This window comes from Poecilia formosa, unplaced genomic scaffold, assembly GCF_000485575.1.
Source record: "Poecilia formosa unplaced genomic scaffold, Poecilia_formosa-5.1.2 Scaffold200, whole genome shotgun sequence".
Lineage (NCBI taxonomy): Eukaryota > Metazoa > Chordata > Actinopteri > Cyprinodontiformes > Poeciliidae > Poecilia > Poecilia formosa.
In genome coordinates, this window is record NW_006800139.1 from 1,163,017 (window position 1) to 1,188,514 (window position 25,498).

Below are 25,498 nucleotides of genomic sequence, written 5' to 3' on the forward strand. Positions count from 1 at the left end.
GATTCTTCATACATATTGAGAAGTGGTGGGATTAATTTATTTTTAAATGTTTTATAAAATCCTATTGGGAGTCCATCAGGACATGGCGTTTTACCGCTATTCATGTTGTCTATTGCTTCAGATAGGTCTTCTATTGTTAAAGGGCTATCAAGAGTAGTTTTCTCTTCCTCCAAAAGGGTTTTGAATTTTAATTGATTTATAAATGCAGTTTGTGATTCTTTGATTCCAGAGTATTCAGATTCATACAAGGTTTTGTAGTATTCTCTAAAAATTTCATTTATTTCTGAAGGGTCTGTGGTTAAAATGTCCGATTTGGATTTTATGCTGTCAATTGCTCTTTCCGCTTGAATCCGTTTTATCCTCCAAGCCAATAATTTACCGGCCTTTTCTCCTTGATCATAAAATGCTTGTTTTGTCCACATTAAAGTTTTTGCCACTTTCTCTGTCGTTGATTTATCATATTTGGTTCTTAAAACAATAAGTTTGTGTAATTTTGTAGGATCATTGCTCTGATAAAGTTCTGCTTCGCTGGATTTAATTTGTCTCTCTAATGATTTTAATTCTTGGTTATATTGTTTATTTTTGTTGCTGCTATAGCTGATAATTTCTCCTCTAATATAGGCTTTAAAGGCTTCCCATCTAATACTAGCTGTGGTTTCGTCTTTATTCATTTCAAAATATTTGTCAATGCAGGTTTCTATGAATGTAACAAATTTTGAGTCTTTAAGCAAAGTGTCTGCATCCTCCATCGTTTCACCCCTTGATCAGTCTTATTTACTTTAATTTCCAGGGATACTGCAGCATGATCACTGATTACAATACTATTATACCGTCAGTTCTCCACCTGAGGCAGTAACTCCACAGAGATTGAAAATAATCAATACGTGAATGGGATTGGTATGTACTTGAATAACATGAAAATTCCCTGTTATTTGGATTCCTTGTTCTCCATACTTCATTTATTCTTAAATCTTTTATATAGTTAAGAAGTATTTTCCTGGTTTGTGTATGACTGGTATCAATTTGAGTAGATTTATCCAGACTTGGGTTTAGGGTGCAATTAAAGTCTCCTCCTATTATATAAAGTCCCTCCAGGGTTGACAAGGTTAAGAATACATTTTCATAGAAGGATGGGTTATCATTGTTAGGTCCATAAATGTTTATCAAATTTAGTTTTAATGTTGATATATGTCCCTGCACAATAATATATCTCTGATTGTCCTTATAGTTTGAAATGGTATTGACTTGTGTATAAGAATAATAACTCCTCTGGCGTGACTAGTGAAGGAAGAGTGGTACACCTGACCCTGCCATCTTTTGGTTATCTGATGCATTTCTGGCTCCATCAAATGAGATTCTTGTAGGAAAACCATTTTAGATTTCAAATAGTTTAATCGGTCTATTACTTGTTTCAATTTAGTTTTTTTATTCCTCTGACATTCCAGCTTGTAATTCTGATATTTTCCATATTTCCATATCAGATTATTTAGTTTACTATTACACTAAAATGTAATAGTAAACATTACATTTTAAAAAGGAAATTTCGAACATTGTCCTCGGAGCTATTCACCGAGCTGCCATTCCGGTTCTGGGTCACGTGACCCCCCAAAAATCATATTCTTTATAAAAGTCACATACTTCAGCTTTGAGAAGTCTGGAAAATGCAACTAAAGTTATTCAGCGTTCAGCTGTTGTTGGTTTGACATCCAGGGTATCCTGATTTCAGCAGTTGGTACTTTTTCGTCTATGCAGAAACAAGTGAACCTTTAAGGTCTATAAGAATTGAAAATCGAAGCTCAACTTGTAAACATCAGGATTTTATCAGAAGGAGAGCAGGGATGAGAAAACGGACCAGCATCTCAGTCTGACTGGGTCTGTGGTTCTGCTTTGTGCTTTAACAATGCTGCTTTTCTTTAATCAGGACGGCACGTTTTCTCAATGGTTCCCTGTCACGAGGAGCGGATTGTTCCTTGTTTGTTTTCACTTCATAAAGTGTTTTTATCACCACCAGCACATGTGTTAATAATGCCAATAATATCTGGGCCAATCAGAGATTAAACTGGGGTTTAAGACCTCTATGAAATAGTTGCGGCGTTATCAAAGAGTCTGTTTTCGTTTGGAGCTTAATGATCTTGGCACTGCTGGTTGGAGGCCAGAGATGTGCTCATGCTGTTTTCATTGTCTTGTCGTTTTCCTGGTTTTTTTGTTGTTTTTTTTCTGAACAAAGAGTGAGCTTGACTTCAGAAGAAACGAGGGTGGAATGACTGGGAAGAATTTGGGCTGTAAAATATTTAGCTTTCACTGAAGATCTGCTGAAACGTTCGATGAATTTTTTAGTGTTTGCAGGCTGCTTTATCCTCATCCTAATGCTTTTCTTTTCTAGATTTTATGCTGATTTAGTGTTGCAGTTTGCTGCTTTTGGCACCTTCTGATAAACACTGTCTATCATGTACGACATCTGCAAAGACCACATTTTAAAAAAAGGCTCATTTTAAACAAAGACCTTGTTGTTTGAGCCTGATTTGTTTTATCTATAATATAAACCTAAATTCTTCTTCTGTGACTCTATTGCATTCCTGTCTGACCGATAAAAGCAAATAAAAGCGATAATGATGCAGCATAAATGGGAAACTTTGGTATTTTCTTCTCTTTTTGATGATGATGCTCTGCAGATTGTGTTGCCAGTTAGCAGTGGAAGGCAAAATGTAACTTTTCCCTTTGATTCAGCAAAATGATTCACAAGTTGATGACATATTTATGATTGAAATAGTCGTTTTGAGGTGGCACTGAACAAAAGTGAAACATTGGATTGAAGCGTAACCAGAAGAAGAAAACACAATTCTATCATTTTAGACTTTTGGAAATCTTTATTTATGATGCATTTTAGAGTTGTGGGCTTTGTTTCTGTGTCTAGTTCAAGAAGATTGTAATAAATCGTGTTATATTTACATTTATTTTTAGCTTGATACAGATAAAATAACATTTGATGATGTATTGAAGGTAAAAATCTACTTTTTAAGATGAAGACCAAGTTTATCTGGTCAAGGATGCACAGAATCCTCTGTGCTAGCATTAGCATCACAACCATTAGCATCATAACCATTAGCCAAGCAGGTCTTTGAGCTGACCTGCATGAAATTACTACAAGATGGATGTGTAATCTACGGCTAATGGCTAGTTAGCTAACTCCTACCTCAGTGGAGCTAACTCCTTTAGCACTTTTGCGAACTTTGAAAACATTTATTTAGCTCCTAGCTAAGTAAAGTGCTAATTTACTTGGGTGTTTTGTAAACTTAAAGTTGAAAAACATTTGACAATATGAAGTTTTGGTTCTTGACTGTTAGCAATTCTTGAAGTAGTTGGAAGAAGAAGCTACATGCTTTCAAAGTTAGCGAAAGGAGAAATTAGCCTCGCGGTTAGCACATTCTCAGATTAGCAGAAGTGTGACAACCACTACAGAGAAAAACGATTCATTTTCTGTTTACACCTGTTGGCTCGTTGCTCTCTGCTGATGATGCATCATCTCTCCATATATGGTCATAAAATTATGTTTTCTGAAGGCCTTCGTCTAAAAGTTTGTGTTTTTTCAAAAAGTCTGCTTTCAAATGACTTACAATCTAAGAAAAGCATTTAAAAGGCCATTATTTTTATTTATGCACTACTAGCCATGTCATATCAAATTTTTCTGGATGATAAATTGTTCCAGAAGTTACTGCGATAAACGATAATGTTGTTGTTTTGAAACCATTTTAAAGTAATATAATGATAATAAGGGCATAATAATCTCAAAGATCAATAAACTTTCAAATCTAATGACCATTTAGCACTGGAACTGGACGACATTTTAAATAATCCAAAATGAATAAACAAAACAACCGAAACAACAAATAAAATTAACTATGACGTCTCTGTAAACAAAATGATCCTTCAGAAACAACTTTTGCCATCCAGTGTTTGGTAGAAAGAGAGGAAAGAGAAAAACGTTATTGAAATAGAAATTCATTTTAATTATCGTCCAATTAATTGAATTATTGCGACGTTTTTGGGTTTTGGCCACAGAAATATAATTAAATATATCAATTTGTACACTTGTGTCCACTTAGTTTAAGAATAAGAAGTTTTCCCTCAATAAAATTACTTTTTGAACCAGACCGCCTTTATTTGTTTGTATTTCTTTCAGCTTAAACTTGCAGCTTATCAGCAGCTGCTAGCATGGAAACGCCAAATTACTTTCCTGGGTCAACATTTGCAATCTACCTTTCTGCTGTGGAATAACTGGGATAATATTATTTCTGAATTTATCTGTCAGACCTGAAATCCAGAGCTGAAAAGCGGCGGTACTGAGTGAGGAGCATGCAGAGCCTGAACACGGCGTTGGGGGTTGGTGTGTGTGGATAAATGTGGTTCCACTCTGGGCTCGCGGTGTGACGTTTTGGGTCTGTGCCGCCCGTGTTTGGTGCCGATTGAAGTTTCTCCAAGTGCCCAGTCGCAGTGCAACTTTTGAGATAGCGTTTCCAAGCTTTGCAGCATTACATCACGAGAAGTCATGCCAACAACTTACTGAAGCGGAATGGGCAGCATGAGTGCCGGCTTGCTCTCTCTCTCTTTCTCTCTGTTCGCCTGTAATTGTTCACAGATGTTCTGAAGGCATTTCTGTCCCACATCTTGTATCGGGCGGTTCGCGTAGACGCCACATTCACTTCTGAGACTTTATTAGAAAGGAAACGTGGCACAGACCAAGTGTTTAATTTGGATGCTGGTCCCGTTAACTCGTTTAGCTCGTTAAAGTATTTACAAGAGTTGCAAAAAGGTTCATTCCTCAAGAGAAAATTCTTAAACAGTTCTTGTAACTTTGCAAGACATGATGTGTCCCCTAACATAGGCGTATCATAACAATGCCAGGACAAGAAGTCTGGGTTTATGGTCAATTGTGTTGGATTTTCTGTCAAGAACCAACCAATAAAATCTTAATTGTTGTAAATTAACCAGGAAATCGAAAATGAAAGAGAAAAACGTTTAAATGAAATGCATTTTAAAGATGCCACCAGAGTGATTTGAAAACAAATAATCTGGAAAAGTATGGAGTGTTTTTCAGGTGGGGAGGTAAATGAGAAGAGCAAATAACTGCATCAAAAAATGCAGCTGGAACCAGAAGTTTACATCCACCGAAAGCAAAGACAGATCAAACTGTTTTTCTTCACTGCCTGAAGTTAAATCAGATAAACTACCAAAATTACTTCTACTTACTAAAAGTAACAAAAATGAGGAAAGATGTCAGATTTTAATTTATTAATTTGAAGTTTACATATATTTGGCCAGTATTTAGTTGGATTTCCTTTGAACTGTATGAGTTTGGTAATTTACTTAGTTTTCCTTAAACATATTTGTAATTTTTCTCTTTAGTTTCATCAAACCACAAAACATTTCTCCAGAAATGAAGTGTTTATTCTTGTGTGCTTCTGCAAACTACAATCTGGCTTCCTGTTATCTTCTTTGACATTTCTCCCAGTAGTAACTTCCTATTGTTGATCACGTGACTCGTTTAAAATGTTTCCAATGCAGTTTTGTGAAATTTGGAAATGGCCGAAAAAACACCTCAACCTAGCGCAAAAACTTTTTATCAAAAACCTTTTTAAACTTGTCGTGTTTCCATTAAGCAAATTTACTTTCGTATTTCCAATTTGCGCAGTTTTATGGCCAAAGGAAGCGCAGCTGCTGATGCAGAATATTTTGCTGTGCAGCTCCCATGATGAAGCTGCCTGTGATTCTGTTTAATCCCAGCTGTGTCTGGTGAAAGGATTATACAGATACAGGTGAAAGCTGGTCAGGTGTCGGTGGTAATTTATCTGCCAACGCGTCCCGAAGCCATGCGCCGTTTCTGTTTCCTCTGCAGCGGAGAACATTCCACAGTTTGTTATTCCAGGTTGCATTTTCTCATGCAGCCTCCAACTACTTGAGGTATTTGACTTCTGATTATGGAGGAGAAACAGTTGTACAAGATGGAGAATATGCACAGCTAAAAGTGCAGCTCAGAAAATTAGAACATTGTGAAAAATAATTAGCTTATTTTACAGAGAAAAACTAATGTATAGGTTTTTACACAGATTTTTTTTTATTTTTGACGCTTTTATTCTTTTAATTTTGATTGCAGATAATAAAAAAAACAAATTCAGTGTCTCAGAAAATTTGAATATTGTGAAAATGTTAAATACTGTATTCATAAAAAGTTGAGAGGAAGGAAAAAATGTGGTAGAAAAAGGTGCAACAGCCACTACAAATCCTAAAAACTGGTTACAAAATAGAGCTAAAAAATCGTATCACAATATAATTGTGTCATATTAGTTGATATCGTTAATTATTGATTGATTTTTTGTTTTAAATATGAAATACTATCAAACTGGTGGTGTGACTTTTCCTTTTATCTTCAGTTTTCACTCCACGCCATTTTAAACAGTTACGAGGCAAAGTGCAAAACTGCTGCTGCGCAAGTCGCTCAACACGTTGTTGCTAGGTAACCACAAGTTACTCAACACGTTGTTGCTAGGTAACCACAAGTTAGTCAACACGTTGTTGCTAGGTAACCACAAGTTACTCAACACGTTGTTGCTAGGTAACCACAAGTTACTCAACACGTTGCTAGGTAACCGCATAGTGAGCGAGTCAGTTGATGCCACGCTTCATTTCTTCCTGTTTAAACCTGCATTACACCCATATTTTAATACACAAACATAAAATGCACTACATTTATAAAACTGGTATGAAATGTGAAACGTACACATCTCCTTTTTTTGTTTTCACTAAAAGAAATTTCATAAATCTGAAAATCTGGAATAGAAATCTGCATTTCTTTCTATTTCAAGGTTTGACCATTTTAGATTTTAATGTAGAGATAATTCATAAGTCAGTGTAGACTTATCATTTCTGATTGAATTTTGTTTTTTATTGATGATTTTGAAGCAGGAGATGTTTCTTTAGGGCGTTTTTAACTGTGATTTTCCGCATAGCCCGATGAGTCTTGTTTGTTTTCATCACAACAGGAAAACAATCAAGGACAAATCAGATCAAATCACCCTTAGCAACTTTTATCCTGTCTTCATATCTGTGCATTGCTGTTTTATCCTTTCCTGTTTTCATTTTCCGCATGCCAACAATCCTTTTCACCCACTTCAGAGTGAATTTACTGTAGTTTAGTATTTTCATGAGTTACAGAGATAAATTGGTACAAATCTTAATGTTCTGTTGCATTTTGCGAGCTTCCAACAAGGAATGTGCAGATATTTGATTCCTTTCAAGGTCAAGATTTGTTGCGTTTACGGCTGAATTTGAAGAATTCAGAAAATGCACCTCAGACTTCAAAGAACACTGGAAACCTGCCAGGCGAAGCCCGATTGGTGGATTTATCAAAATATCCATATCGAATTGAAGCGCCTCAACTGCAGAGGAGAAAATAAATGACATACTCACATATTTTTCTCAGCAGAATGTTAATAAAACATGAAGAGGGAAAAATCTTCATGTTTTTCTACATTTAAAAATGGATTTTAATAGTCGTTTAAAATTCAGTATAAAAATAAAATATCTCTCTCAGCTAATCTGTTATTCAGCTAGCGTTTCAGGCTGTTGGAGTTTATTTCATGGTTGGTTTCATGAAGCAACATCTGGATTTAACAAAGCCGGCTAACCTTGAACGTTCAAGGTCGGTCTGACTGTGAAATATCGCTTTAATAGGTCACAGTTTGTGGGTTTTCCAGGTTGCACAGACCAACATGACAATAATTCAGCCGGTTTGATGTTTGCAGACGGGTCAGAACCTCCTGCTGTCATCATATGTAGCTTATGCACCCCTGCGCTTTGCATAAACGGATCCGCTTTGAAGACGGGGCCTGGCTGGGACCCGGGCCCCGTGTTATCAGCGATCAGCGCGGCCCTTTATCGCCTCGCTGTCTGCTGCATGCAGGTTGTGTCGTTTCCATGGTTATGCACCAAAGGCGCCTCTGGAGTTCGCATTAGCATAGAAAAATATTCATCAGATTTCCCACAGAGCCGCCACAATCCGGCAGAGCTCCCAGCAGGAGGCAGAGCCGACTGAGAGCTCCACATGGCGCCGTCGTCCTCATCATCATCATCACAACTGTTTACGCGCACTCAGCGAAGAGTCTGACATCAAAGAAATCTGCGATCTGCATTGTTTCCCCGCAGGCGGGTTTCTTCTCCCCGCTGAACCTCCTCAGCTCAAACCTCACTGAGAAACTCGAGCGTTGGTGGGAACACCACCAGGGAAACCTAAAACATCAAACCCAAATTCAAAATCCTCAATATGAATCCCCCGAAAATTCCTCTGTCTGGTGAAAATATGGTCGAATATTTCAGAATCACTGCAAAAACACAAAATATTACTAAGATTTATTGGTAGTTTCTTGTACTAGTTCACTTGAAATAAGACAAAATTAACTTAAAAGTAACTTTTCATGAAGACGGAGGAGCTTCTAAATAATTCTTTAAGATTGATGAAAAAGTACTAGTAGATTATTTTAGGGTGTATTCACACCAGCACCGTTTAGTCCACTTTAAGACTCTAATTTGTTTGCCTCGACAGTCCGGTTTGTTTGTGGAGGAACTCTGGTCTCAGTTCAGTTAAAGTGAATTCTACTTTAGTTTGAATGCAAACCAACCGAAAACGTCTCCAAAAGCAGGAAGCAAACTACATTGCAGGGCATTCTGGGTAAATGCAACCAAAACAAATGTGCTAGACTAACGCTACAGGAGAAATCGCTTGTGATCTTTTACCAAAGACAAAGGAGAAAACCTACAACCACTAAAATCTGACTCTACTCCATTTTTGTTTACATTTTGCTCAGTGTCTTGTGTTTGTTGTTTCCTTCAGTAGTTCTTGGTGCATTGTCCTTAAAACGTCTTAAAATTAAGGCCTTAAATTGTCTTAAAGAAATATAAGTTGGCCTTAAATACGTTAAACATAGAACTTACATTTTTTGTGGCAAGACGATTTAATCTCTTATATTCTATGTGGTTTTTATTTAATTGTGTTTCTCACAAGACTTTTCTGTCAGACTAAAGTTTGAGTCACATCATCATTGCGTTCTGTGACTCAAAGCAGTTGAGGCTACCAGTAACAAGTTATTTCCAAACTAGCTAGTTAACAAAAGCTAGCTTGCAGCTAGCTAGGGTTTTTTTTACACCTATTGTGGATAATTTCAGATCATCGCGGATTGGCTGGACGACGTTCATCTTTGGTATTGGTGGTTGAGACAACCGGTGACTAGCTTCTACTATAACCTTGCTAGCTAGCTAACTAGCTAACATTTTGCATCCATATTGGGTAAGTGCAAATTTATAATTTTTTGCATGTTTTTCATCAATATAAGGGAATTATTTATTTTAAACAAGCCCCTATATATTGCTGAAAAGTTACTTGTAAGTTAGTTTTGTCTTATTGAAGTGCACTAAGATGTCTGCAATAGAATCTGGACCTAAATTTTCTTGGTAAGGTTTTGTGTTTTTGCAGTGTACACCCCATTAAAATCCACCCTGCACAGGAATCTGTGCTCATGCAAACAGCACTTCAGCCGCTGCAGCTGCAACAAGCATCCAATTCATCAGCCGGGCCAGAGAAAACACGGCTTGGAATGCTGCTCAATCAAAAGCTAGCGGCTCATCGCCACATCCCCTTTGGCTCCACGAAGAATTAAAAGACCTAATAGCTGCAGTTTTATTTACTGTACAGAAGAAATGTGAAATGATGAAGTGTGACTTTGGAAATCTGGGATTTGGGCTGCAGACAAAAGAGCTCAGTGATACAGGGAGGTTTTGTCTTGATTCAGGATGTCTTGAACAGGACGTCTTTTGTGCAGCGCTGCAGATTATTTTAATTTATCCTAAAATGAGTTGTTATTGAGGATATTAAAGCCTGCCCACCCACACTCACCACCTCCTCAGTTCCCTTAACCCTCTGCAACAAAGTGCTGAGTTATCTGCTGCTGCAGTGTTTTCAGCTTCTTCCATCATCTCGACTGTCAAAAAACACTTGAACAAAGTTGTTTGCAGCTGCAGAAGACATGTTGGCACACATGTGAATAGGTTTTCCTCTCGGGTGCATATGGAGAAAGGGATGGAGATAACTGCTGACCCCTGATGGAGTCCAGATGTGGAAATTGCTCATCTTTTCCACATCAGGTGTCCCTGCACTCTGGATGTTTGTACACTGCAAAAACACAAAATGTTACCAAGTAACTTTTCAGACTTTTTGTGTTGCTTCCTTCAGTTGTTTTTGGTGCAGCGCCCCCACAGGCCAGGAGGGGAACAGGACGCTAAAATGGTTTGAATCGTTTGACTCAGAAAATGTAACAAATGTTTCAGTTTTGGTCTCCAATCAAAGTTCCAGGTGTAAAAACACCTTTAAAGTGATCAGAAGCACAGAATTGTCAGAGAAAGTAAAAGATTTCACCTTCAAGAGACAGAGAGAGAGCAAGGCTGTAGATAACAGGAAGGTGGAGTAAACCTTTTTTCAACCTAGTTCCTGGAAAGCCTTCCGTTTAAATCGAAGAGGATGCATCAAATCTTCATCAAACAGGTGTAGGAACATATTTTTTATCAGTTATTTCACCTTTTTCCATTCAGTTTTTGTTATTAACGCCAAGAGAAACCCAACTATTGAATTCCTTAAGAGTGAACTTGACGGTTGTTGAGAAGTTGATGTCTGTCTGAACTGCAGCTTTGAACGGCGCCGTCTGCGCCGACGGGCCTCGCAGAGAGGAGCTTTATCAGATCACTGACGTAACAACGAACATTTTTATGACTTATTGTTCCCTTTTAAACAATGGAGCATCCATTTGGTCACAAACCGGTTTTAGTTTTGCCTGTTCAGACACAATCGGTCAGGACCTTTTCTCACTTGAGCTGTTTTTGAGGCTTGTTTTCACAGAAGACAAATGCAGGAAGTCGTCACGTCTTTTCTTGAGGGGGTTTTCTTTCTATAGCCGTCGCTCATGTGAGCCTCATAAATGCAGAGTAGAAGATTATTTATTCATTTAGATGCTCTAAAAATGCCTGGTGTAAAGGAATGTTGAGTTAAAATAAAGATAATCTGACTGCTGCCTGCTATAAAAGTAGCAGAGGAGTGAATTTAAAAATTACACACGTCTACTGAGAAAAAAGGTTAATGTTCCAGATTTAAGGCTGTCCTGTCCACAAAGTTAAGCTGCACAAGCACGACTAATACTTTCAGAAATTTCTGAGTTAGTTGAATTTAACTCAGTAAATGCAGCACCAACTTCTGTTTTTAGGGTAGAACGATGTTGCAACATAAACTTCAGGATTTTTTAAAAGAGGAGAGATGTAGTGATGACTTCTCGTTAAATTACAAAGTCAAACTTCTTTTTAGTAATATTTGATATTTATAGCGTTTTTATGGCAACTTGTATCAACATAGTTGCTTGATAGAAAGTGACACTATGTGCCCTTTGAATAGTTATAAACAAGTAATGAAAGATAAGCATGTTTTTCATGAAGCAGCAGATAAATTCAACTATTTCTGTTGCCTTTTGCATGTAAACGAATACTTGATACGCCCACACATGCAGCTTTGAAAGTCATGCATTAAATTGCAAATTGTAGATGTTAAATTCAGCCTCACACTGTTTAGTTTTAAGTCCAAGGTTGCTTTAGCAGCTAAAATGATCTTTAAACCACCGGTGTCTATAATGGGAAAACTGGGTTAAATGGAGAACAAAAATAGCAGGACGGTTCTGCTCACATCTGGTCCTGCTGGTTGCAGGGAGACTCACTTTGGAGCGGCTGTGACCCGGACTCACCGGCTTGTTGTTGTAATATGTTTTCCAGGCGTGTCAAAGGTCACCGTTTCGTTTTGCCAGAACGAGTCGCTGAGGTATCTGGAGTAAAAACGCTTGCTAACATGTGGAAATGTGGTGAGGAGGAGGATGAAGTGCAGTTGTTCCCCTGGCAGGAGGCCTGGATGTCGGGCTGGAAGGAGGCAGCAGCGTCCTGCGCTGATCTGAGACCAGGTTTATTTAACGAGGATCGCAGCGAATGGCTTTCATTAACAGGCTCTGTGATCACTGGAACGAAACGGCACAGACTTCACACTAAACATCACTGTTTAGATTTCTGCCAAAGTCAGATATGATGCATTTCTGCAACCAGCCACTTTACAAGGCTCTTTATCCAACAGATCTGACAAGTACACTGCAAAAACACTAAATGTTGCAAAGTATTTTTACTCTGATCTTTAGTGCAAATATCTTGGTACACTTGAAAAAAGACAAAACTAACTTAAAAGTAAGTTTTCAGCAAGATATTTTGAGCTTGTTTTAAGTAAAAATACCTTTATATTGATTTTAAAAAGTGCTAGTAACACTTGCAGATTTTATTTACTTAAAATTAGATTTTTCTTTCCATTTTATAAGTGAAGCAATCTGCCAGTGAATCAATAAATTACTTAAAACAAGCTCCCATATTTGGCTGAAATGTTTCTCATTAGTTAGTTTTTTCTTTTTCAAGTCTGCTAAGATATTTCCACTAGAAACCAGGTCAAAATACTTGGTAAATTTTGTGTTTTTGCAGTTCTGAACATCTGGAAAACGTTGGTTTTCTGTGTTTTTCTCAGCTGGATTTAGATGTTTTTTGCTGCTGTTTTCCATAAATAACATGTAAAAGACATGCGAAGCATTAAGACCGCCTGCTGGAGATTGTTTGTTTTCTCGTCTTTATTTTCTAATCCCACATCAGAAATTTTAAAATAAAAGTCAAAACCACCATCATCAGCATTAATATTTGACATTCTCTCAGGAAAGACTCCGATTCATTTTGCCACTTGTGTCGGCCATTTTCTGCCCCGACTTCCTGATGTGTTCGCAGGAAGTGCAGGCTTCAGTGCAGATGAACGGTGGGCCTCCTTCAGCTGCACTGGGGGGTTTATGCGACCGGCTGCGGCCGCCGCTGCACATCCCGGTGTCGCATTTCTGGAGGTGGATTAGTTCTGCATCCTCAGTCGGAGCTGCGCGCATTCCTTCGCATTAAACTGTCCTTCAGTCGGTGACTGTTTGTAGCCCAGACTCTGATTTACAGCAGCGATGCAAACACTTCGCTCCATTCTTCAAACATCTGCTGACGGCTCTGTCTCTGCGAGCGCTGATTGAAGTTTGTTTTTATTTTAGCTGATCTGTCATCTCTCTTTCTCAGTGGATCCATAAAATGATTCATAAACTGAAATTGCTTGTTCATAGTTTGTAGTTTAGCTGTAGAGATTGGCTTTCTCTGCTGCTCCACCTCAGAAACATCAGGAGCTCAAATAAAGTAAAAGAGCAGCGGCGTAAAACACAGAAGAAGAAGAAAATCTGATCTCGATGTTACGATATGAGAGGAAATGATGGCCTTCTAGTGAACGGAGGGAGGGAGGGAGGGAGGGAGAGAGAGAGGGAGATAAAAATCAAGCTACTTTATCTGCTTGATTTTTTATTTATTTGTTTTTTTCTGGCCATGTGATAAAATCTTTTATTCACCGTTTTCCTTAATCTCTCCGGTTGATCACTAATCGATATTTATTTGTTAATCGTGCGTTTCCGTCTTGTGCCTTTGGGGTCGTGAAGGTCTGTGCGTCAGCGGCGTGGCGTCGCTGCTGTCCTCCATGTTGTTTCCATGGCAGCCGGAGGCCATCACATGCCGCCATGTGGGTCGGCCTGCAGTAAACTTCCTTCCTTTAGGATTCATGTAGTCACCCTTCACTTCCTCACGCCGCTTCTGTTTCTTGTTTAAGGTTCTCACAATAAGGCTTTTATGTTTGAGTCGTCGTCCTTCGCCGCGTTGGCTGCAGGGCAGCATGTGACTCTCAGGTCATGTTGGCGAAGCTTTTTGCTCCATGTCCCATTCAGTTCATACAGAAGTTCGTCTCTGACGCAGCGGAGCAACGACAATCTGCTGAAAGTCCTTCATTCAGCAAATGACATGCAGAGTCACTGCCAGCTGCAAAACTTCACCAAGTGTTTTTGGTCTAGTTTCTAGTGCATATAAACACTGGTGAGTAAATTTCCACCAAACAAATTCTGGAATATTCTAGAAAAAACAAGAAAATATCAGTTTGAAACAAAAGATTTTCTGAAATTTTGAGCTTATTTGGACATTTCTGCATTTCAAAAATCAATTTTGAAAAGCATGGATATTTTGAAATGAATCTCAGAAATAAAAAAAAAACAAGAAAATTTGAGTTTAAAAGCCAAAAAAATTTGGCAAGTATTTTTTTACCTATTTTCTAGTGTAAATTTGCACACTAGAAATCATAAGTGTGCCAAATCCCCATAGTTTTGCCAAAAGCCTGTAAAAGTTTCCAGAAAAAAATAAGGGAATTTCTGAGTTTGAAAAGTGGAGAAAATTTCTTGGAAAAAACTTGGAAATTTCTGAGTATCAAAAGTTAGAAATTGGCAAGAAAAAATCTCTGACATTTTTTAATTAATCTAAAAAAAAAATTCTAGAAAACAAAAGGATTTTCTGAGATTCAAGTATCCAAATTTTTTTTACTTTTAAATCTTAGTGTCCTAAAAAATGTTGAAATGTCTGAGTGCAAAAATGTTTAGATTAGCCTCGAAAATCATGGAAATATTTTCAAAAGTCAAAAATGTTAAATTTTCAAAACTCAGCAATGTTCATGTTTTTTCTGAGATTAGTTTCTACATTTCAGTTTTTTTCTAGCAAATTTTTTGACTTTTCAGACTCAGAAACTTCTGAGATTAAAAGATTTTTGGTGCATTTTTTTATCTACATTGGCCCTAATGACTTGAAATACAAGAAAACTAACTTAGAAGTTAGTTTGATCTTATTTTAAGTATTCTAAGATATTTGCACTAGAAACTAGGAAAAAAGATAATTGGTAAGATTTTGTGTTTTTGCAGTGCAGCTGCCAATGAGACAAATCCTGCAATGTGGAGCTTGAATGACGTAGAGAATGGATTCATTTGTTTAGAAATTAGTTTGTTCTGTCTGTAGCTTGTAAAACTTGTTTCAGTAATAAGGCGATAAATCCTGAAACGTTTCCTGTTGAACTGATTAAGCTGATGATGTTTTTCCGTATGGGATTCATCAACATTCGTCTTGGTGGAAAGCAAAGCTGCCCCTCCCCACCGCTCTGATTTCAGACACGAAAGCTGTAATTCCTCCACGAATCTGGGGCAGCTCAGTCCTCGCCAAATGGGGTATCCCGAGATCCGAGTGACTCGTTTGAACCGAGCGGCCGCCATGTTGGCGCCCCGGGGCGCCAGATTTTCACCGTGTAGGAAGTGAGCTTTACGGCTTGAGTCGATTCAGGTCAGATCTTTCTGTCTGCTGCATTCAGGTCAAAATAATACAAAAAGTCTTCAAATCGTATGGATCTGCTTTTAAAAAGCTGAAAGCAGAACTCTGCACTGCAAAACCACAGCATGTCTTAAAACTTTGTAAGGACTTCCTGTATAAGTGAAATAATTTCACTTGTTTTTTTAATCAAATTGAAGCAATTATTGACTTGGAAAAGCTCCAATATCTTTGTGAAAACTGACTTGTAAGTTAGTTTTGTCTTAATTTAAATAGCATTTTTGCGCCACAAACTCAACGAAAATACTTGGTTAAATTCAGTGTTTTTGCAGTGTGAGGGAGGAATTCATTACTCCAAACATTAGGAAGCCTCTTTGGTTTACAAATCACAAGATCAGGCCCTGAAATGACCTGCGGACGCCCTTGGAGCTGCTTGGTTGTTTGTCCTCCTGAATCTCATGTTTTCCTTCTCTAGCTGCTGCCGTTGCAGCTTTTTTGTTATCAGACTCTGCTGAGTTCGTCTGGTATGTCTACAGGGATGATGTGGCTTCATTAACAAGGACAGCAGATGAGTCACACGGGCAGGGAGGGAGAAAACCTGGACGGATGAACCACATGTAGACGTGAAGCTGTTTTCACACATGCACAGCAGGAGACCCGACACAGTCTGGTCTGGACTTTCTGTTTCTGTTTACTCTTCACATTCTGTCGTGATGCTGGAAAACAAACTCGACGACGAGAACAGAGCAGAGCAGTGGTTCGGTTTGCTGGTTTTACTCTGAAACCAAAAGTCACAATTCTGTGATGTCCGAAACCTGAGAAAAAACCAGAACATTTCTGAGTTAGTTTTTCACAACTTTCGACTTTGGAGCTCATAAATGCCCTGGTTTTGAACATTTCTGAGATTAATCTCAAAATTTCATATTTATTTTCTCGCAAATTTTTGAATTTTGAACTTCATAAACTTGTTTTTTCTTGAATTTGTTTTTTTTTTTTACTCAATTAAAGAATTTCCTAGGTGTTTTCCACAAATGTTTGACTGTTTGACCCCATAGATTTCCTTGTTTTTCTAGAACATTTCTCAGATTATTCTAAAAAATTTTTCTGTACTTTAACTCAATTTTTTTTTAAATCTAGAGGTAAAAATTCCTTGTGTTTTCAGACAATTTCTGAAAACAATCTCAAAATTTCTGAGTTATTTTCCCACAAAATTTTCAATTTTTGGAACTCTGAAATTTTCTCGCTTTTTCTAGAAAATTACTGAAATTAATCACAAAATTTCGAAATTATATTCGAACAAATGTTCAACTTTTGGAGCATAGACATTCCCTTGTTTTTACTAGAAAATTTCTGAAATTAATCTAAAATTTTCTGAGTTGTTTGCTGGAAATTTGCTCCCTTTTTTCTACCTACAGTAAACATATTACACTGTTGTATATGAACGACTCAGATTCTTAAATGAAGCAAAAAAATCTAAAAAAGAAACCCGAACAGTGAAACTTTGTGTCTGTGGTGGCGTTTTGGAGACAGATGAAAACAGAACCAGTCGTGGTTTTGACTTGAACCTGATTTTAAAGGTTCTTTTTGTTTTCATCAGATTTTCTGAGCTCTCTGGTTTGTATCAATGAAGCTTCCTGTTGGGAATCCATCCTGAGTTTCCAGTGGTTTCCATTTACCTCCATGCAGTCACACATTCCTCACGCGCAACAAACACCTCCTGCCAAAGTGATTGAGGAAGACAATCCTCTTAGCACAGAGCCTGTTTTCTTTCTAGGCCACAGAACGGATCCCTGCAGAAGTCCTGTTGGTTCTGTAGGATATCCCCTCTCTGTTACGTCTCTTTGTCCGCTCTGCAGCCCCCTCATCCCCGCCTCCAACCAGCTATCATCTCCGCCTCTTTATGGCCCGAGCAAGCCAGCAGCTGCAGGGTTAATGTTTAGCAGATAGGCAGGAGGAGCGGCAGAGAGGTGGGGGGCTGGTCCACAGCTGTTGTAGTAGGCTGGGTCTGTCGGGGTGAGGAAGCCTGCCTCACTCGCCCTGGAACAATGGGAGACACGGCGGCTGCTGCAGACACAAGGACAGGCCCGGCGTAGAGGAAACCGGCTTCGGAAAGTGACCGGGGGGGATTTTCTCCTCCTCCTCCCCAGCAGCCGGGGAGCAGACATGTGAAGCCGAGGCTTCTGGTTCCGGCTTCTTCTGGTGCCTTTTGGCTTTCGCCTGGGACATTTCAGATGCTCTGACTGGATGACAGCAAGGTGAGCGCAGAGCCTGGAGCTGCAGAAGGCGATGCTGTCTCTCTGTCGTAGCGAAGCCGATTTTTAATGTCTGTGACCTTTTTTTTAAAAATTTTTTATTTGGTTTGTTGGGTTTACTGAGTGTGGGAACTGCAACTCCATCTGAACTAATGCAACAAATCAATTAATCGCATTATAACTTAATTATAGCTCAATTATTTCTATTTGCATGATTTATTGTTTCTCTTTTCTGAATGACAAAAGTCTTCGTAATTCATTTTACTGGTTGCTTTTTTTGTTCATTTAAAATGATATTTTAAATGTCTTCCAGTTCCAGTGTTAAATATTCTCTAGATTTTAAAGTTTGACATTATTATATCGAACAGGATCTCAAAGCAGCGATGTTTATCGTTTATCGCAGTAACTTCTGGGACGATTTTTCGCCCGGCGGTGTTTGTTTCCAGGTCTGGTCTGAACTCGAGTCTGTTTGGGTTGCAGCTAACAAAGTGCCATAAATCTCCTGAGTGGGTGTCGGACGCCGCAGCCTGGAAGCTGCTTGGTTCCTGCTGTTTTTCATTTTTATTTTTATTAAATTTTGCTTTGATGGCAGCCCACGTCCAGCCCACCGAGTCGTTTTGGGAGGCGAAGCGCTCCTCTTCCAACCTGCATCCCCATCCCCCAAATATCACCCTTTGCTATCCGATTTGACTCGGTTCTTGTAGCCAAACGCGAGACAGGAAGTGGCGCTGAGGGAGCCCGTCAGCCTGATTCTGTCTCCCCCCACATCACTCCTGCTCTTTGATATTTATCTGCATTAACGTCTGCAAAAAATGGACGACTTTGACCTAGATTTGCGTCTCTTTTTGGAAAAAGGGAGGAAAAATTAAGTCATCTCCTGTCTTTGTTGACGCCTCCATGTGAGGATTTGGGTTTTAGTCTCTTTGTTTACATCTCCTCCTCACCCACACACTTTGCTTTCAGTGCAAGAACTTCAGTATCTCCGGATTGGCAGATGGAAAAGGTGGCGCTTGACACATCCGCAGACGGTCTTTCCTGCGCCAAATCCCTTGCAGTGAGGCTGACATGATCTAAGAAGCTTTTGTGCATTTCGTCTCACCGCTGCAGCAGTTTGATTTATTTCCATCCTCTTGATACTTTCTGCTTTCCGTCTTTTGGCGTCAAACTCCTTCTTCAATCTTTGCATCAAAACATTTAATCTTCAGATGATGATGATGACGGCTGAATCTCCTTCTATTTATTGTTTTTATTTGTTTTAATATAAAATATAAACTTGTCTAAAATATTTCCACCATAGAAATTAATAGAAGGTTTTAAGTGAAAGACATTATTTGAAGGCTAGTTGCTTCTCCGATTTAAAAAGAAAACTCTTCTGTACATCATTTTCACTGCAAAAACACAAAATCTTACCAAATATTTTTGTGTAGTTTTAGTTGAAAAAATCTACAAGCGGCTCTAGTACTTTTTAAAATCAATAATAAGGAATTACTTACTTAAAACAAACTCTTATTTCTTGCTGTAAAGTTACTTATGAGTTTATGTCTCATTTCAAATGTGCTCAGATGTTTGCAGTAGAAACTAGACCAAAAGTACTGGGTACAGTTTTGTGGTGCACCCTTATTAATGATGTATTTATTGATATGTTGTGGTCTGTTAGAGGCACAGAGACAATATCTCAGTCACAAAGAATATTTTAGATGTTTTCTAGTTCTGAGTCATTATTCCCACATCGGATCGAGATCTCTGCGCTCAAATTCTTGAAGCTCCAACAGATCAATAGAAACATTGTGATGATGGTTTAATCACAATCAGTATTGTCATCACAATAATCACATAAATCATAATGTAGTTTTCCAAATATCATGTAAATTTAGTTTTCATGTTCTCTAATATGGCAATCGTAGTATTTGTAACGTGTGCAAATGTTAGATTATTACCTTCCATTAAAATGTTAAGTAATTTTGCTTCTACTCTTAGCTAAAAATCCTTTCATGCTATTGCTAACTTGTTAGCTTAGGTTAACGTTTTCCGTAGTATTACTACATGGGGTGTCTAATAAATTATGCGTCAACTTCAAGGACTGTAAGTAGGTCTGAAGAATTTGGCTGAAAAACTTATCACAATAAAAGCGTTTATCAGTCAACATTAATAATTATTGCTACTGATAATTATTGATCAGTTTTTTGTTTTAACTATCTGAAATGCTGCCGAACTGAAATACCCTTTCCTGTTCTATGTGCTCCACTGCGTTTTTTATTTTCTGTGTGGCCTTTGAAGGACGTAGCCCCCAAATTTGGTTGGTTTTCTTTTAGCGTAGCACCAAGCATTAGCTAACATGTTATCTAACATGCTAATGCTAGTAAATGCTAGGAGCATACATACTATTAGAACTTTAGCTAATTCAGCTAAGATTGTAAGATAAAACCATCTCATGCTAATGCTAGCATAATACTTACCATTTGAACATAAGCTAATTTTGCTAGGATTGTAAGCTAAAATGGTTTAGTGCTAATGTTGCCATGCAAGCTAACATTGACATTTTGGCAATTATTCTGCTTCTAGCATAGAAATATGTGTTTGTTGTCTTAAAAAAGTAACTGCTAAAAGTAAAAGTACTTTTTAAGAGCTTGTATGAGATTCACTTTTTTCTTTTCTTCTTTAAAATTATTGATAAAGTTCAACAACATTTTCAGGTTAGCTTCTTCACACATTTACTGCAGCATTAAAGAGTAAATGTTATTTATGTTGTTTCCTTTCTTAGCCTTGATTTGTAATTTTTCACTTAATCTCTTCCAGCATTTTATATTGGACTCGATTTGTTTCTGTTTGGGTTTTTATCGTTGTATTTACTTGTCAGATTTGACTGTCGATGTGATATCGACACGGATCACAGGTCACGGGCCAGGTGCACAGGGCGCAGTTCAGCAACACCAGATGATCCTTGATTTAAACCCAGATTGAGCTGGCAGATGCTCCACACTCTAATCCCATTCCCGTTTGATAAGATCTTGTGGGATCAGGCTCAGATAGGGAAACCTTTAGGAATGAGGAGTTTTTGTTGCAACAAAACTGTGTCGACGTGACACAAAAGGGAATCGCGGCGGCAGATGGAGTGTCCTGCTTATAATCTGAACTTTCCCTTTCCTGACCTAATTAACAAGGTTGATGGGGAATCCCACTTTAGACTTTAAGGAGTCTTTGTGTGGCGCTGTGCATCCCGTGTGATCTTAAACAGCATATCTGCTGAATTATTCATCACTCCTCCTCTACAATGACTCAGATAAAAGGGGGAAAGAAGAGACTGAAGAAAAGAGCGAGACACAGGAGTAGAGGGCATGTGGTCGTATCCCGAGGGTAACGGAGAACCGTCCTCCCGGTTTCCTGTTCGCTGGTGGAGCGTTGGAAGGTCGCGGCAAAAATAACTCCTTTCACACCCACTAATAAGAAGCACATCATTGTTTCCGTCTTATGATTTGAGACACAAATGCTAGCTAGACAAGTTCATAGCTCAGGAGTACAAAGAAAATCTGTTGAGTGCAGCTGGTTTTCCTTTTTAAAGAAAGCACGTTTAGTCAGCTGTATGCATTGTACAATGGCTGCTGGAAAAGAGAAGCATTTCTTACCATCCAGAAACCACCTGCTGTTCTTCACATCTTTACTCTGGTTGTCACTTTGCCCAGGCTTCTTCCACTGCAGTGAGATCGCATGTTTGGCACAGACCAACATTTTCTGCTCTTAGTTTCTCTCAGCTGACCACATGAACACTGGCTGTCAGGCTTCGCCAACATCAGACTAACGTAATATTATCACATTATTGGATTAATCTCCATCAGACTGCAAACGTCTAGTAGGTATATTGGCAACATTCTCCAGCGTTTTTTTTTTCTTTCTTTTTTTGTCAAAACAGATCTACCGTGCCTCTTGCAGATCAAGATTAAAGGGACGTATTGTCTAAAATTTACATTTTGTATGTTTTTGTTCATCCATTTGGGTTTCAACTGCTTCTGAAAACAGTTAAACGCTTAAAAAACAAAAAAACTGTTGATTGGCAAATGAACTGTTTCAAAAACCTCCAGAATGAAACATCACAAATCATCAAGCAGTGCTCGTTTGGCGAAGCACATTTGGTAACAGCCCGTTAACAAATGTGAATTCTAGCACATTTGTTCAGCTGGCTTTACAAATGGCTGCTGGAAATAACAAGTGTTTTGTTGTTGACTTACCATCCAGAAACCACTTGCTGCATTCTTGTTGGCTGTGCAGAAGGCTCCACGTCTGCTTTTCAAAGATTGTATAATTTGCATCTGTTTGCAGGCATTTCCTCGTGTAAGCGATGAGTTGTGGCCGGCAGCAGCTTATTTGGATTTAAAGTGACAGAGACCCTAAAACAGTTCAAAATGGGCAGAACTAACAAAACTGAAATCATTCTTATTAGCTAAGAGTGATTTTGTGCAAAAAACATAATGAGCGTATTTTGTATCACCCATAGACATGAACATCCTAAACTGTTCAAGGAATTATAACGGCTCACCTTTGAGGATTGAGTGTTGCATTGTTTTGCAGAGGCAAAAAGGTGGATGTCATTTATGGTAGTTTATGTCCTCTTGTCCCTGTAAGAATGTGGGGCAGCTTCTGTGTGTAGGACATTCAGGGTGCATTCGCAAAGGCCAGTTTAGTCCGCGTTAGTGGAACTCTGGTTTGTCTCCTGAGATAGTCCGGTTCGTTTGGGGAGGTGTGAAAGCGTAATCGAACTCTGATGCAGACCACAAAGGTAACTCCAGTCCACCTACTGGTTAGGTTGACGTGAACTCTGATACGGATCGAATGCATGCATGAACGCCAAGCGGACCAGAGACGGCTCCAAAAGCAGGAAGTGGACTACAGTGCAGTGCATTCTGGGGAAATGGAACAAAAACAAACGTGCTAATCTAGCGCTAGCGAAAGAAATGCCTTGTGGTCTTGTACCAAAGACGAGAGAGAAATCCTGCAACCGCTAAAATCTGGCTCCGTTTTTGTTTACATTTGGTGAAAGAGGAAGTTGTGCTCAGTGTCTTCAAAAGTTTTTGTGTCGCTTTCGTTAGTGGTTCTTGGTGCAGCGCCCCCACAGGTGAGGAGGGGGAACTTGTTTTTCAAAAGGTTTGGTTTGTTTACCACAGTGCCGCATGAAAGTGAACCGCAGTAGCTGAAAATGTAACGATTGTTGCAATTTAGTCCTCAGTCAAACTGAATCTACTGCAAGTCAAGGTTCTGAAGCAAGTCCACCTCTGAACTGCAAATAAAATAAAGCTGATAAAGAGCCAGAAGGGTTTGAGCTGACTGGGTTTTGAGCTGACCCAGTCAAAGGACATGACTTGAATGTGATCCCATTGATGCCACTGATGCTTGAAAACCCTCCAGTGCAGCTAAATGTGAGCAGTTCTGTCAAGAAAGGTGGGCCCACATCCTTTAACAGTGATTTATTTAATAGCATTTCTGGAAAAATATGTGAAATATGCTTTTAAAATGTTATACAGGACTGGCAGAGAATGTGTTGCAGGTCAGTTTTGTGTGGGTAATCTAAACTGAAAAGAGGTTTTCTGTGTTTTAAACATTTCCTGGTGTTTTCTGTCCCTCAGCTCTGTGGCGTCGTCGTCGGGGGGACAGAGGAGCGTGACGGGAGAATCATAACAGGAGCTCAACCCACAGGTCGGCCACACCACCTTTTTATTTCTGCATGGCATTTCCTTATCTTTGCAAATATTTTATTTTGATTAGCATTCATATAATAAACTATAAGTTAACTGCAGGATCTTTAATCTAAGAATTGCATCATAAATTGACATTTTCAAAAACAAAAAACTAATTTGCTTCTAGATTATTGAATAAATGGACATATGAGCTCAACAACAAAGTCATTTATTTGTTTTAATCTGTAACTTAAGTCATTAAGTGTTACTCTACTCAGATCATTCATGAAGCGTCTCTAGAAATGTGGATTGTGGACGCTAACATTAGCATTGGGGACGTTTGTGCTGCTGCAACATGTTAGCATTGTGATGCTAATTTGCTGATATGCTGATTCCTTTTAGCACATATTAAACACAACAATAGTATTTTCCAGCAACTAATTGGTTTTTTGAAGCAAAAATTAACCTCCAGTGGGTCAAAAGAAGCGGCTTTAATCGTTGTTGTTAGCGGTGACGCTTGTGCGTCAGATTTACGGGCGTACCAGAAACATGCAACAAAGGTTCCGTTTTGGATCCTTTTATCTGAATTAAAATTAAAATTAATCGAAATTAGGTCCCAGTGCTAATTCTTAAAAATCAACCCATTAAAAAAAAACAACTCGTGAATCATTTGACATGGTTTGATTTCAAAGAACTCTGATTTTGATTCATTTAAAAAACGAAAAGTTTTGGGGGTCGCCCAAAACTTTACGGCCCAGGCTGCTGGTTGGGGTCCGTTTGCACGCTGATGAACTTTTTTCACACCAGTTCTTTAGAAATAAACTGAACTGATTCAAACTCTCACCATAAATCATCTCTTCCTTCCTTCCTGATATGTGGGGAAACGGTGTGAAAACTCAGCCAAATCGATTCTTATTGACTGCAACTATATAGAAGAAACTGGTTTGATTTTCCACGGTTTGGTGGAAACATCTTAGTACAGAAAGACTAACAACTGTGTGGTGTGGAAATTAGTTGTGCTTTAATGCCTTTTCCATTGAAATGTGCCACTTCCCTGTTGAATTTCCTTCCTGTTCTGTCATGAGGCTTCCTGTTAGAGAGGCACTTTACCAAAACCAAAAAAACTCCCTCTGTTTCTGTGGTTTTCTCGTATGAAAAGTTAAACCAGCCCTTTCAGATGCTGCTGGGTGATTTGCTTAAAGGACAGTAAGGCTATTTATTTACAACAGGTTGGCTTCTTCCTTCGGTGTCATGTTGCAGCGTATTTGCGTGTTCTTGCAGCTCACATTTTTTATCTGCAGGTATCTGTTTGAGTCACTTTCAGGAGGAACAAAAGCGCAACATGCCAGCTTGGCTCGGAGGCCGAACACACGATCCCGCTCTTTTTGTTCTCTGATTGGAGCCTTACGTTGCGAGCGGCGCCTCGCTGCACTTTGTTTACACTTGGCCGTGTCTGATGGACTCTGGGCTTCTGAGAAGGGTGCATTTAGAAAACCAAAACACAAAGACTCTGAGCTTCCCTGTTATCTGCTTGCTTCTTCACTGCCCTCCTCCTTTATAATCACCCACAGGCAGCTTTGCTTCTGCAGCACCTCTTATTTCACACCAGGTGATTACATGCTATCTGTATTTGTGCTTGATTCATATGTTTCTGCAGCCGCGTTTCCATTACAAATTGGCACAAATCTTTGTCTATTTTCTCAAAAACACAATTTTGTAGCATTTCCCTTAGATGGTAAGTATTACACTCAATCAATATTTAGGATAATATAAAGCAACCATTACAAATGTACAGCTTTTTACAAATGTTGAAAGATTACGACATAATTGTTCACGGGAATTAATAGATTTAAAGATAATTACCAGATGTTCGTGTGGTAATGCCGGCCTAACCGGTGGTCATTTGGTACACTGATGCATAGTAAAACCAGTGGGATTGGCTAATTGTTTTACTGCAAACAAATATTAGCAAAAAACCTCAGAACATATTTATGAGACACAACGAAGAGAAGATGTGGTTGACGGGCTGAAGGTTCTACAAACCTGTCAGAAATCCAAATAAACAACTGATTCCTGCAGTTTTCTGAAGCCCAGCAGCCACTTTGGCTAATAAATAAACCCAGAGTGGCTCCAACATCGACTCTTTAGCTTCCAGGTTCAACTGGAATGCCTCGCCGTGTCCTCAGCCAACGATTTTCTATCCAGGAGCAAATATCACAGATTTAATATAAATGAATACTTGCTTCATCTTTACAGCTTTTGTCG

At 38.7% G+C, this 25,498-nt stretch overlaps 1 protein-coding gene across 2 annotated transcripts in view; it reads left to right on the plus strand.

Moving 5' to 3' along the window:
* Positions 1-25,498, plus strand: part of nckap5l (NCK-associated protein 5-like) — a 47,730-nt gene that overhangs the window by 1,966 nt on the left and 20,266 nt on the right. The window contains exons 1-2 of one of the 2 annotated variants that reach the window (XM_007566886.2): positions 17,552-17,570; positions 23,183-23,252. The gene's annotated coding sequence lies outside the window, so the exon portion shown is untranslated. Of the gene's footprint in view, positions 1-17,551; positions 17,571-23,182; positions 23,253-25,498 lie in introns of those variants that run through there. The other variant, XM_007566885.2, reaches the window with a different exon arrangement.